Here is an 8,577-nt window from a genome sequence, read left to right as displayed (position 1 = left end):
AGATATATAACAATTACAATAATCTTCCTACATATATTATAAATGTACATATACTTTGGGTATAAATCCGGCCCGCTAAAAATGCCGTATATCCCAAACAGGAGAGATATACAAGACAACAAACTAAACAAAAAACTAAAGCACTTGTATTTTACTATACAACATGCTTTATTATTTCTCTACATTTATGTATCACAAAATAATCACTAAGTCTTTTTTAACCCCCTACAATTATTATTTTACGTAGATTATAATTTATGATGGCGCTACTTATTGCAGTGACAAATCAATTCAACTCACAATAATTTCATTAATATATTTATTAACAATAAAAAACTGAAATCATAACATAATACTAATATAACATAAAAGCATGTAACAGAAAAGTTGTGAGAAAATTATCTTCATTCCTTTTATTTTTTCTGACTTCTGTGGCATAAATCCCAGCGCGGCATATTTGCCGGAGTTATCCTATATGTATAATGTGAGTAATGTTAATCTCAGCGAAATTGTCGCGCTTTCAATTTACAATGTCGCGGCGATATAATAATTGCCACATAATTATATAAAAAATTGACAGGTTTTATACACATTTATATACATATTATTATATTATATAATTATACAGGGTATCCCACTTAACTCATGAAGTATCTTGCTTGGTTTTTATGATAGAAAAATATATTTCAGATGAAAGTAAAACGCTTTTAAGGGGGACGTATCTTGGTCATATTGTTTTTCTTCTAGGTGGAGGCGTCAAAAAGATATAAAGGTCACCTCCATTTTTCTTAATGAAATTGTATAATTTTTTTTACATAGTTACGATCCCCCTAATTATTTTGCATATAAAAGTATTAAGATAGAAATATAAAAAAACCAATAGTTTACGAAATATTTTATACTTTATTATTGACATATAATGTTAAATAACTCATAAACTTTTAATTTTTTAATAATCCTACCTTAATACTTTTATGAATAGAATAATGAGATAAATCAATTGGTAAAAAGAAATCACTTAATTGCTTATTAAAAAAATTATCCATTTTGGATACATATTCTTTTTAAAGTAGTTATATGTTTTCTTTTCACCAATTGATTTATCTCATTATTCTGTTCATAAAGGTATTAAGGTATGATTAAGAAATAATAATTTACAAGTCATTTAATATTTATGTCAATGTATGCCAGAATAAAGTGTAAATATTTCATAAGCTATTGGTTTTTTAATATTTCTCTTAATATTTTGCAGATCTTTTGACGGCAGATTCTTCTCCACTTAGAAGAGAGATAACATGACCAAGGTACATCCTTCTTGAAACCATTTTATTCTCTCTCTCTCTCTCTCTCTCTCTCTCTCTCTTTCTCTCATTTGAAACATTTTTTCCTATCATAAAAATCAAGCGAGATATTTCAAATTAGGTGGGATACCCTGTATATCAAATATGTCCATATAGATAATATTTTTTCCCGGAAAAGAAAATGCTACAGCCATAAATGCGTGTCCATAAAAGCGTTAGAGTAAAAGATAAATATTTTTATGAGATAAAGAGGCTCATGGAAACGTTTTAAGGTCAGAGAAAGGAACATTCATAATTCATAAGTTTCAATGAGAGTAATGTAGATACACAGACCATGCAAGAAGTAGTGCTTTTAATCAGCTATTTTTGTTAGTTGATTTAAACTTTCATAAACAGTTCGATATCTAATTCAAAACAATTTAGCTGAGTATTATTCTACTTTAAATTAAAATATACACACATTTGTATTAATTAATTACAGATAACGATACAGCAGTTGTTATGTGTTAAGTTTGTAGCTTACAATTGATTAGTTTCTCTAATAATAAATTAACTAGTTAAATTAATTATTAGGTGTACAAAAAAGTTCTGAGCTTTTTTGCCCATCTGCCTTCCTTCTGAACCTTTCCCATCGTATGTAATCGTACGGAAATGGCTTGCTGCGTAACGCCAAGCTGTTCTGCAAGCTCCTTTTCAGTTTGCGCAGAGTTTATATCCAGCAGTGCTTGCAATTCGTCCGTTTCAATCTTTTCAGGGCGTCCAGCACGCGATTCATCTTTAAGACTGAAATCTCCTTGGCGAAACTTTTGATACCACCTTTTGCATGTTGCATGACTTACAGCGTTCTCTCCATATGCAGCACAAATCATTTCAGTGGCTTCAGCAGCATTTTTCTTCAGATGAAACGCGAAGTGGATGGAAAATCGAATATGCTCTTTTGTAATTGCCATCGTGAACACTACTGATTTTTGAGGTTATGTGCATCAAACGCCAAACCGTATCGCATTTCAGGAGGTTAAATGTTACTGTTTTAAAACCCCAAAAGGGCGGGAAGATATATAAAATTTAAATTGTTATTTCGGTTGTATCAAATCTAAAGCTCAGAACTTTTTTGTACACCTAATAGTTAGAATTTTTTTGTCGGCAGTGTTATAATCATGTTCCTTGTTATAATACAATCACTTAATAGTTATTTTTCTTATAATTATATTTGATTAAATTATAAGATAGTAAAATATAAATATTTATATATATTTGTATACTTTAACATATTAATTATTAAAAGTAATAAATTATCATTATCATATTTATTACAATTGCAAAGTTTAAATATCGATTCTCTCAAGAATGAAAGAGTATTAGTATAACGATCAAATCAATTATGTTTGAAATCTCAACAGAAAATGTATATGGGAGTTACCTTGATGACAAGTTGGCACCGCCATCGAATTGTTGATATTTGCAGTAAAGTCCTTGCAGAGACGTCCAAGCTACTGGCGCAATTTGTCGGGATGTCCTCATTTAGCATTTAAATGCAAGCAGATTGCAGTTCTCCAGGATTGCCGAATTACTATAGAATCCTGCCTCCGTTGGTCATTCTTCGTCGTGTATATGAGTGATGTGCTTATAGAGATGTATTAAGAGCCCTAGTTTAGTAATATCAGCAAAATGAAGAATCAGGGACGCCAACATCGCGATACCAATCAGTTGGACATTATGTATTTATGTAATCAAAGTCACACAGCTATATACACATTTACAGACGATAATCCTTTTTAAAAGATTAATCTTGTTAATCATAGTCTTTCAATCATTACATAATATATACTCGTATATATTTTTTCTATAAGCTTGTTTTAATGCTGTCTTCTTTTTTCCAATTAAATTTTAAATGAAAATTAAATATAAGTAACTTGTAATGTTAATCAGATTTAAATAATTTTTAATAATGTCGTAACTGTATGTATCACATAATGTGTAAGTATAGACAGTATGTATAGACAGAAATAGAACTATAGAATAAGAACTAAGAATAATATGTAACTATTAAATTTTTTATTAGCATACTGGGTTTTTAATTAGAGATTACTGCTTTATCGAAATAGAACTTTATTTCTTTAATAAAAACAGAAAGCTTCTTGAATTTACACCAATTAAAATTTTAGTAACTTGTGATCGTTTCCAAGTAGATTTAATCAAATATCTTCTTAATCTCATGCTGAATGCAAAATGAATTCAATTACATTGATGACCATTAAATCATCTTTCTGTTCAATCGAATTTATTTTACAGTAAGACACAAAAGTATAGTCAACACTTATCCGAAAAATATTATTTATTTTAAACAAATCAGATGTGTGTGATCTCGAATGGGATTAATTAGGAATTCCACTACGCAAAAATCAAAAGACTGAAAAAAGTTGCTGACCAACATTATGATGGTAAAGAAATATGTTTGTGTTATACTATAAAATTTTATTTGTAAGAGCACATATTGACGGAGATATTTTCTTCTTTGCCCGAAGTTTGAAGGCAGACACCTGAATCAACATCGAGTACAGCACACTTTCCCGCGGAAACAGTTCGCGTTTTGCAAAGCCGATGTTGATTCTGACAGATTTGCCCGAAAGAGCTGTCAAACAAAACTCGAAACTTTTGGGAAAAATTTTACTTGGGTAAGCAAAATAAAGCCAAATCTTCATATACATACATTGCACAATAACTACAATAACAACAAGACAATTTAATCACAAAATCTGTAACAACAATTATTTATAATCTCATAATTAATGAAAGATATTGTAGAAAGAGCACTTATTCAACTTGCGTATATGGAAATTCTATCGTTTTGTTCAGTAATTTATTATTGAGATAATCGGCACAAAGCTAAGTCTATCGATTTCAGTAAATTATCAATTATTAATCAATTGTTGTCGTAAAAAATAATTAACAAATTTTTTGTCATTTTCCAGACTCAACAGTTATACATCATGGATTTTAATCTTCTAGTTTGCTGGTAATAAAAGAGATATCTCATCTCTGTGGCTTCGGAGAGAGCCGGATCACAGTTTGGAAATTCTATAGCGATAACTCGATTTAAACTGAGAGTCAACTTCTGCCGCTGAAACATCGCGAACTGCGTCGGACTTGAAATTAATAGTAACTTCTGTGCTCGCGAGCGTATCCGCTGAGTGCTTTGACTACATATACGAAGCAAAATCTCGACGGTAATACGGAGGTAATTTTCATCGAGGACACTTTGACTCCAATCAAGTTTCTGTACCGGGAACGAGCTAGCTTAAAATTCCATCGTCTTGATCTATCTAACTTTTACTAGGTCATCAAGCGTTTCTAGAAAAATATTCAATAGTCCATCTTGTGTTCTTCATAGCACGTATACTTACAATGTCGCTTTTGTATTATGAATAAAATTTTGACTGAACATTTGTATAGAAAATTTAGTATTAGTAAATCATAATTTTCAACTCATTATATAATACTTTCAAATCTAATGATTAAATATTTCTATATTCAAAGAAGTGTTTTATTTTTTATTATGATTTATTGTATGATTGTTAATTAAGCTTCTTTTGTACTACGCAATTTTACGCTATGTAAAAAATGAAAAAATAGTTATAAAATATTTGACATGTTTTTCTTCCTAATCTCGATAGTTGTTACATTGTACTTAATTCGGGCATACAACTACGAAAGTGCAATCGGTTGATTTTGTTGATAAATTTATTTCTATTTTGTATCATGTTCGCATGACACACATAAACAGAAAAAAAAGAGAGATGCCTGTGAATGTTCATATCATAAGTAGACACGAACGCAAGATCGATAGCCCAATCGCGTATTTTTCCGGCTTGTATTTCCCCGGATTCTAATTCTGGTGACGCCGGTTGACATTTTTCACCTCGATGTGCCCGACTCAATCACACACGTATGCACATGTATGCACATATCTAACACATTGAATGGTAAATCGATCGCCCAAACTGGGCGATCTCACGTGCCCAGTTTGAGACCAGAATCGTGAGGAGTACGTAGGTAGATAACGCCGATAGTGGTGATCCAAGGAGATTATTGGAATCTTGCCAAGTCCTCTTCAATATGGAGCTTCCACATCAACTCACCTCCATCTCCTTGCGTTTATCCGATCGCTCGACACACGATGTGTAACGTGGCACAATGGACAAGAGAGAAAAATACGTCGGTAAAATATCTGGTAAAAAGAGTAGGGGATACGGATATCTTTGTAGTTGAAGCTTTTTGCGACGGAATTAAATTTACATCTTGTGAATGAATGTAAAAGAAACCTTTAGGATGAAGCAGCCCATTACTCCGACAATGCGCAAAATACGATTACAATTAAATTTTAGAATATGACATTACGAAATCCATTTTGTAATTAGAATATTTTTCTCTTTCTTATCGTTCACTTATTTCTTGTATAAAGAAATTATTATTATTTGTCGTATGCTTCAGACAAAAGTTAACGTTCTTTTCAAAAATATCTTCAATCTTGAAGAATATTTCGTTGCCATAAAAACTCTTAAAAAGCCTATAAAAGTTGATAAGAAAACTAAGAAAAGGAATCTCAATCTACATCGCAGACGAAGTAGCACAGATTGATCCAGCCGTTTCTGGGGCATGTTTGAAGTACCCATAGCCATAACGATCCGTCGGATGAATTAAGAAGAAAATTTAATTCTTGACAAACAACCCTCCGAACTTTTTCAGTTCTTTCTTCACTCCTCACCCGTTCTTCACTTTTTTCCACTTCTCTAAGAGGGAGACTGGTGTTCAAAGTACGATGATAAATGAGCTACTCCGAATCGAAACGACTCACTCTACTCCTGTTTTACTCAGTCTCGTTCGTCTTCGATTTGCAAAGATCAAACAAATCTTTTCCTCTTTTCTCTCTCTCTCTCTCTCTCTCTCTCTCTCTCTCTTCCTTCCCCTTCCTACTCTCTCTATTATTGTAATCATAATTCATCAATATGACGCGCTGCCGGAAGCCGGATATTTCGTACCGGAGGTTTAAAGGGATCTTCGGTATGCCAGTTAATGTATCGCCATACAATCCCACCGATCCATTGTTCCAACTAAGGAACACCCGTTGCTCTGCCCCCGGTGCTTTTCATGGAGTTAGCTTAGTCTATGCCATAAAATGGCGAGCAAGGTTCATGAGCGACGCTAAATTAAATTCATACGAGACTGGCCTGTACTATCTGTATCTCCTAGCCGCGTATCTCTTCAATATCATTATATACTAGCCGTTTGTTTAAGAGAAGGTACATGCACATTTCATAAGGGGGTATGAAAACAATTTTAGTGCAGCAAATTTAGGTGTTGGTTAAATCAATATGATATATCAATTTTAGCAAAAGTTCAAAGGCTGAAATCTTACACAAAGAGTTAATATATTTTATTAGAATTTTGCTAATATATATTTTAAGATATTTTTTATGTATAAAATTCCTAAAAATTATATTGCATATTTTCCAATTATAATTTTATCCTACGTCATTTTCATTAGCTACAGGTTTTCAAGCAACCATTATGTAACTTCCAGAAGATGTTTTTACCCAGATATTTGTGTGAAATATCTCCAACATCATGGATTATGAAGAATATTGGTATGATGAAAGAAAGTGCTTTCTCACTCGAGATAGATTACGAAAATTTATGGTCTCCATGTAAAACCCCAAGCGTTCTTTTTGTTTTAAGTATTTGCTGGATGACACTGCTGTAAATTGGCCAATTTTTCAGCAAGATAATCCGAACAGCAATAATACGATTAATCGTTTTGCATTTTGTTTATAGCAGGATTTATCAATCACAAAAGTTTTATTGTAATCTCAAAAAATCAAGCGATTAACATTACGAGACAATTACTTGATCTTTTAACGATACGAGCGCTGAATTGTACGATCCATATAAAACTTTTCACAATAATTCGACAAAGCTTTTGTTAAATGGGAACAATGAAACTTAAATCTGTTTGTTTTGTGGATGAAAGATTAAAAAGATATAATTCAGAAAAACAATGTAAGTTTTTATTAATTTTCTTTTGAAATGAAAGGAATCAAGTAATTTTTGTATTTTTCTAGATAAAATTTATAAACTCCTTTTTTTAATTATATATTATGCATTATATGAATCTCATTTTACAATTTTTAAACTATTACTTAATAATGTAACTTTATTTTCAAAATAATGATTATTGATTCAGGCGATCGTATGACATTTTCTAAGACAGATTTTTCCGATGTAAAGAAAATCGTGCATTGCGGCAATTGATTTCTTGTCATCTCACGAGATCGAAGTCTATTCAACCTTTTTGACAGAGAGACCTTTTCCTACCCTCCTCCGCGTAGGCGGAGCGCTTTTTCCAGCTGATGTCTTTGCGGTTACTGTGTCGCTTTCGTCTCCTCAAACGCATTCGCGCAAGTTCGGTCTAGATTCCTCTGTTGTGAATCCACCCACCCTCCCAAATGCCCGTCTCTCCCGCGGGCTCACACTGCGCCCGATGGTGCGCACCCGGTGGCGCCTCCAAGCGATCAAGATCCCGACGCACCCCCTCGACCGCGACGACCACCTTCAGTCGTGGGTGCAGTGCGTGCGAGTGTGCAGCGATTCCGAAAGCTGCTGCGAAAGACCGGCGTGGCTTGGAGTGCGCGCGAAGTTAGGTCAGTGTCATTCCCGTTCACCTCTTTGTCATCATTATCATCGCCCTCCGCGGGCACCGCTTGGGAGCAACGGTACCCGGAATTTCTTGTTCTCGACCGAAATCATCGGGTTTGTCGGGCGCCCCAACGCTACGTAGTTTCCGGTAGGCTGCATTTCTCTTGAGAAGGTATCGCGAAATCTTTTGCGGTTGCACTTAAGCAATAGAAAATAGATAGAACAAAATTCTTAAATGTTTTGGATGCTATTTCTATTTTTCTCTTTGGACTAGAGTACGCGAAAAATACAAAAATCATTTAAAATAAAAATATTTGGTGATTTAAAACCACGTTTATTATGAAGAGGCATACAAATACGATCATGCAGAGAACTTCATCGTATATAAAATACATTAATAACAATTTATTTAATTCTTTACAAAATATCAAATTCACATATTTATGTGAAGTGTAATGATGAATAGTAAAAATTTTCAAATAATTTTGCACGTTTTGGTTCTTGTAATATATCATTTTTTGCAAAATGCAAAATATAATAATATTTCTGAAATTATTCGTATTTCCCACAGCAGTATATAAAT

General features: G+C 32.9%; 1 protein-coding gene across 1 annotated transcript in view; it reads left to right on the top strand.

Annotated features, from left to right (window-relative positions):
- The first annotated feature begins 7,928 nt into the window (after positions 1–7,928).
- LOC108755586 (acetylcholine receptor subunit alpha-like) overlaps positions 7,929–8,577 on the top strand; it is a 307,465-nt gene continuing 306,816 nt past the window's right edge. Inside the window, exon 1 of the mRNA XM_018498684.1 lies at positions 7,929–7,999. The gene's annotated coding sequence lies outside the window, so the exon portion shown is untranslated. The remainder of the gene's footprint in view (positions 8,000–8,577) is intronic.

Source organism: Trachymyrmex septentrionalis, unplaced genomic scaffold (assembly GCF_001594115.1).
Source record: "Trachymyrmex septentrionalis isolate Tsep2-gDNA-1 unplaced genomic scaffold, Tsep1.0 scaffold89, whole genome shotgun sequence".
Classification (NCBI taxonomy): domain Eukaryota; kingdom Metazoa; phylum Arthropoda; class Insecta; order Hymenoptera; family Formicidae; genus Trachymyrmex; species Trachymyrmex septentrionalis.
This window is presented reverse-complemented; position numbering and strand designations above follow the sequence as displayed.